This window comes from Podarcis tiliguerta (genome assembly GCF_965153285.1).
Source record: "Podarcis tiliguerta genome assembly, chromosome: 3".
Lineage (NCBI taxonomy): Eukaryota > Metazoa > Chordata > Lepidosauria > Squamata > Lacertidae > Podarcis > Podarcis tiliguerta.
This window is the reverse complement of record NC_139536.1, coordinates 64,405,867-64,412,276: the sequence shown is the minus strand read 5'-3', so window position 1 is coordinate 64,412,276 and position 6,410 is coordinate 64,405,867. Positions and strand designations below refer to the sequence as shown.

At 42.4% G+C, this 6,410-nt stretch overlaps 1 long non-coding RNA gene across 1 annotated transcript; it reads right to left on the bottom strand.

Annotated features, from left to right (window-relative positions):
• Window positions 1-5,202: 5,202 nt before the first annotated feature.
• On the bottom strand, window positions 5,203-6,378 carry LOC310673800. The gene is made up of 3 exons (XR_014509242.1): window positions 6,258-6,378; window positions 6,029-6,126; window positions 5,203-5,358 (listed from the first exon to the last, which is right to left on the bottom strand). It is a non-coding gene; the product is annotated as an uncharacterized lncRNA (long non-coding RNA).
• Window positions 6,379-6,410: the final 32 nt, after the last annotated feature.

The following is a 6,410-nucleotide window of genomic DNA, read 5'->3' as shown; positions in this document are numbered from 1 at the left end:
TCAACTCTAAACTTGGGCTTTGACTTTCTAACTTTCTCTAACTTTCTTTTGTTCTCTTAAGGGTCCATCACCCAGGTGATCACCGCAACACAGGAAGCTAGCCTGCCTTACATTTTAACATTGCAGGATACAGGAGTTAGGAAGATTTCACATACAGCCTACTTCCTCCCCTGGAAACTCAGAACAGTATGTATGTATGCATGCATGCATGTATGTATGTATGTATGTATGTATAAAGTGGTGCTGTGTGATCTAAAAAACAAAGAATAGATTTGAAAAATACAACAATGCAACCTGTGCACCAATTTAAAAAAAAACACTAATTTATTTTCCTGGTTGTTACTGCAGAGCCCCTCCTCCAAAGGGGGGAGGGGATGGAGATTATTCCAGTGTATGAAGGGGGAATTAATACAGCCCAAAGACACTTTGTCCCCTCTGTGCCTTCAGTTGCTCCTTGATGAAAGCTGTAACAAGGGTCACAATGATGCTTCTGAAGCCTGAGGCAGAGCTGAGAATATTGGGTTTTAAAGTTGTAAGGTATTTTTTTTCCAGTGCTTGAAAAATTTCAACATAACACTTCTATCTTGAGTTGTTGTTGTCAGAAACAGTAGAAATTGCAATATCTGGCAAACTTTCTGGAGAATATGTCATTTGTCAGCCGGATTTGGGTCAGAGATGGGCGAGGATAAAGGGAAACACATACAGAAGCTAACCAACACTGTGGCTATAAATAAAGTCTAGATAACAAGAGAGACTTTTGGATAAGGGAAGTTTCACCAAGCTGGTTGACTAGAAATCAGATTATGCAAGTGAATGCAGGGCCATGATTTCTCATAAAGAGAGAAATGTTTTGTCCCTATAATGGTCTATTATTGATACCTGACATTTATCTTATCTATCTAATATAAAAACAAAACACTCTGAAAAACATTTTTCACTCTGAAACAACATCTGGCTCTTTAGGCAGGCTGTGTAAGGCTAAGCAGCTTAAATCTGGGAGGGAAAATGTTTCTCTAATAATCCGCTTATTTGCAAGTGGCCTAAAGAACCAGACAAATGCTGGCCTTATTGATTAACCTGTCTGATTTTAATTATTTATATTGCTTTTCACAGACCCAATTGCATTTTTAGTGATGTGCTAAAACTGCACCTCTCATCAACTACCCATACATTTCAATTTTAAACAAATACTGTAGTTGTAAACACGTTTGAGACAGACTGCAAAAATCCCACTAAAATCTCTGGGGATTTAAGTAGCCTAACTGTATGCAGGGCTGTGGTAAATATATTTTACAGGTGCTCTTAATCAAAACCAGTGTTTGGCAACCCCAAATGTTTTCCCAGGATCCGAAGATTGGGATCACGCTTACCCTCCTGGGTTGGGTGGTTTAGACTAGCCAGTAAACCAGGGGTCAGCAAACTAAGGCCCAAGGGCCGGATCAGGCCAAAATGCCTTCAGGATCCGGCTCGCGGACTGTCAGTGGATCGGCGTGGGGATTCTGTTCGTTTGGGCTGCACCATTTCCCCTCCACACACACACACACCGTGGCGACACCTCCTCCCTCCCTCCTGGCTTCTCGCCACCCTGCCTAGAGGACAACTTCTTTTCATGCACATCAGGCTGAAATGTGACACACATTATCGGCACTTTTAAGCAAATAAAAGATGTTCTTTGGTTAAAAAGAAAAAAAAAGTTTGTTGATCGTTAGCCATATTAAAGAGTTAAAATGTTAATAGCTTGGTATAAGGCCCAGCCCCTTCCACTCTGAGTGGCTGTGAAATAAATCCCTTCCATTCTCTTTGGCAGGAACTCCATGCTGAAGTAGTCTGTGGATGAAGAGGGTGCCCTGGCATCAAAGGCAGGCCTATACACCACTTGCTCTTCTTCTTCTTATTTTTTATTGAAATTATATACCACCCCATACTCAGAGGTCTCAGGGTGGTTCACAAAAAAGATCACAATATATAAAATCAAAAATTGGAAGAGTGTGCAGCTTTCCTTCTCCCCTCTGCTTATTGTGATCTGCTGCTTCAGCTAGGGGGGCTTTGGAGAAGGGGATGGGGAAGAAAGAGGGGCAGCTTTGCCATCACCTCCTGTCCCAAGCCTATCCTTGGGCACTTAAGTACATATTGCCCTGGTGGATCATAAGAGCAGACCTGCTGAATCACACCAAAGGCTCATCTTCATCCAAAATCCTATGGCCAGCTAGATGACTATGGGAAGCCTACAAGCAGGACCTAAATACAACAACACTTTCCACACTTGTGAAACAGCTGGCATTCAAGAAAGTAGAGGCAGAACACAGCCATCATGGCTAGCAGCCATAGATCATAAAGTGTTATATTTTATAGTAGGATCATAAATGGATGGCATCTTAACATACCAAAGTAGTAGGGCCTTCCATACTCAGTCTACATCCATAACAGAATGCTGAAGTGCAGTTCATACATAATTAACTTGCATCTGTTATACATTTGAATTTCACAAGTAATTCACAAGCATTCTGTATTGCCAAGTATGTACCATTGGGGCTCTATCCATAATTTGCTCTGTTAAGTGACAATAAATTCCCCATCTTTTTGGCCATATGCACAGAACACTTGATAATGAAAGAGTGGTTTCCTCATTGATGGGCGATATATAATAACAAATTTCCTAAAGAGTGATGCCTGCATAAAACTGCCAACCTTTTTAGGTAGTTTATCAGTAGTCTGACAACTGCAGAATTTAAGAGAGCAAAGCTTCTGCCTGCAACCCTTGCTACATCCTAATGCCAGGGAAAGCTGTGCATGCCAAAATTCCTGCATGTTGGGGACGTAGAAGAGAGACCAGATAAAAAGCTGACAACCCCTACAGTTAGAGTTTGTCCATATTTGAGCATTAATTTAGCTGTTAATCCACCCCACCACATTCAGATTAGACAGGATACTCCATTCCACACACAACATAGTTTCCCATATCTCATTTTCAACTGGCTGGCAACACTCCTGAGGCTACTGAGCATAATCAGTTCTCATTTGGCCATGCAGTTTTTGTTTGCTTGTCCCCTTACAGCACAGGTGGGAATCTTACAGCCCTATAAGACGCGCCAGACCACAAGACACACCTAGTTTTTGGAGGAGGAAAACAAGAAAAAAATATTCTGAATCTCAGAAGCCAGAACAGCAAGAGGGATCGCTGCGCAGTAAAATCTCTCTTGCTGTTCTGGCTTCTGGGATAGCTGCACAGCCTGCATTTGCTCTATAAGACGCACACACATTTCCCCTTACTTTTTAGGAGGGAAAAAGTGAGTCTTATAGAGCAAAAAATATGGTAGTTCTTTGCTTAATTCTGGTGGCTCTTGATAGCAAGAAGGGGGAAATGGGGGGGGGCAGACAGACAGAGGGAAAGGAAAACATGCACCCTACCCCTGACTTAAGGGTGTTGTTTAATTGTTATTTTGTGTCCCAAACCTCTCACTTCTTCATGTCCTCTATGCTCACCTGTGCTTCCAGCTTTTCTCCTTGCCAATTCACCCATTTTCTGCTTTCTTCCTTCTCCTTCCTTTTTTTTCTCTTATTCCACCAAGCAACACATGCATTTCTTCTCATTTGGTTCAAATCTGGCTCATGCTCTGGAAAGGTGGCTTCATTCATCAAAACTTCCAAATCTGCTCTTCACCCCCCTACCCCTTTTCTTCTGTGTAGTCACACACACATCCACAGTCTTGTTGTTTTCTTGTCTCAAAGAGTTTTTGCTCCCCAAGAGTTGACCTTGTCAATTTTGTTTGTTTTGTTTTGTTTTTTGCTTCTGCAGACATCATGTTTCGCTCGAGCATGGCACAATACTTTCCTCCTCTTCTTCATGGCAGCTTAGGCTGCCTAATGATTGGCAAACATCCCCACATTTTGCTGCTGCTTGGAACAATTGGTATAGCCATTACCACCAGCTACTGGAAAAATGAAGGGGAGGAGAACGCAAAGGTGCTGCACAGATGGCATCATTTCGCTCAATGAATTTCAAATTAAAATGTGCCTTAGGGGCAAGGTATATGTACAACTGAATAAAATTCATCTCTTGAAAAATTATGGTAAACATAGAAATGAATACATATATAGAATACCACATCATATGCTAGCTATTCTCTGTATTACTTGGGAAGGAATCGCAGATCAGTGCTGGAGCATATGCTTTATATGCATAAAGTCCTAGGCTCCGTCCAGGTCAAAGGTGGTTGAGCAGCAGGGTTGGGGCAGACCTCCACTTGAGACTTTGGAACATTGCTGCCTGCCAAAGGAGATATAAATGTTACCTGAAAACATAACTTGCAGTTATGAGTTGGTGCTGTCTGACAACACGCAAGGTGGATGGGTTCATCTATTATAAAGGCTCCTACACTCTGGTGGACCACCTGTGGTCCACAAGCTTCTTTCAGGTGATCCGGGGTGTGTCTGTAGGTTTGTGCTTGAAGACGGCAGACAGCATATCCCTTGCATTAATGCTCATATGGATTTTAACTGTATTTTAATTGCTTCTTCTATTTCTTCTATTGCATTTTATTATTCTGAGTTACAAAGATGTCTACAAATGATACCTGAAGGAGGTTGGCAACATCAACCCCGCCAGGAGGGAATCCCTTGCAGATGACCACAGTGTCTGGAGACAGACAGTCATGTATCCAGAGGAGGAATGACTGCTGGGAGGAACGCAGAGAGAATAAACATCATAGTGCATCTGCAGCAGCACAACTGGATGCCTTCATCTGCCCCAGCTGCAACAAAACATGTCTCTCCCACATTAGTCTCTACAGCCACCGCAGGCACTGTAATTCAACAGTTTGACTTCACTCCCAATGGCACACTCCTCCATTGTCTCCCAAGACAGAAGGCTACCAATAATTTTGTTACAGATTGAATTCTATTGAATACAAGTTGTAAGAGAATAAATGCAATTTATAAGAAATAATATGCCTGTTGTCTTTGTCCATTGAGTTTTCTTGGCAGGGATACTGGAGTGGCTTGCCGGTTCCTCCTCCATGCTTTTGGTGCTGGAGGAGACTCTTGAGAGTCCCATGGACTGCAAGAAGATCAAACCCCTCCATTCTGAAGGAAATCAGCCCTGAGTGCTCACTGGAAGGACAGATCGTGAAGCTGAGGTTCCAATACTTTGGCCACCTAATGAGAAGAGAAGACTCTCTGGAAAAGACCCTGATGTTGGGAAAAATGGAGGGCACAAGGAGAAGGGGACGACAGAGGACAAGGTGGTTGGATGGTGTTCTTAAAGCTACCAGCATGAGTTTGACCAAACTCTGGGAGGCAGTGGAGGACAGAAGTGCCTGGCGTGCTCTGGTCCATGGGGTCACGAAGAGTCGGACACGACTAAACAACAACAAAACATAAGAAATAAAATAAGCAAAAAAAACCCTAATGATCCTACTGCATCTAGCACAGTGTATTACACTTGTTCATGGAGGAGAGGGCTATTAGCAGCTATTAACCATTATGGCTATGCTCTACCTCCACAATTGGAGACAGTTGCTGGAAACCAAGGGAGGAGAGTGTGCTCTTGTGCTCCTGTTCTATTCGCTGGTTTCCCATAGGCAACTGGTTAACTACTGTGAGAACAGGATGCTAGACTAGATGGACCATTGGTCTGATCCAACATTATGTTCTCATTTACAATAGCCAGAAAAATCATTAAGTGGTCCACCAGGCCCCTTGTAATTTTCAAGTGGCCAGTATGGGAAACATTTGGGAACCACTGATCTATTATTTAATCAATGTCCAAATTCTCCACCCATCTATATATTGCCATTGTCCAGCAATGTGGCTTGGGAATGCTTTACATTTGAAGGGTGGGATACAAAGATATAAATATTAAAAATCAATTAACCAATAACATGAATTGGTTGCAACTTAAAATGAGCTCTCTTATGAGTTTTGCTTTTTCTGATAAGCAAACACAACAGTGTGGTACTTGTCTGTGCACACACAAAGGAAATCAATTGTATTTCTGAAGAATGTCAGGGGGGAGCATTATTGCTGTCACCTGTGGGGAACCTGTCATCAGTCCCAGATACCAAGGCCAATGGTCAGGGGTGATAGGAGTTGTAGTCCAGCAACATCTGGAGGTTCCCGAGCCATGATCTTTGTGATGGGGGTTGTAAGTAAAGAAGAAAAGGAAGAAGAGAAGTGAATGAACTAATTTGTCCCCCATACACACACTTATTGTTTTAAACGTACATCAGCTCTAGAATTAAGAGGATGATATAACTTACAAATATCACAGCTCGGATTTCAGATTCATGCTCTAGTTAGAAATCTGTGAAAGGAAGACGCTTAGCAGTTATTTCAGATTTACGAAATGAGTAACTGGGCGTGACCTTGGGTGTGCGAGAAGGGACATTAAGGCTTTAATCCTAAACAAAGTA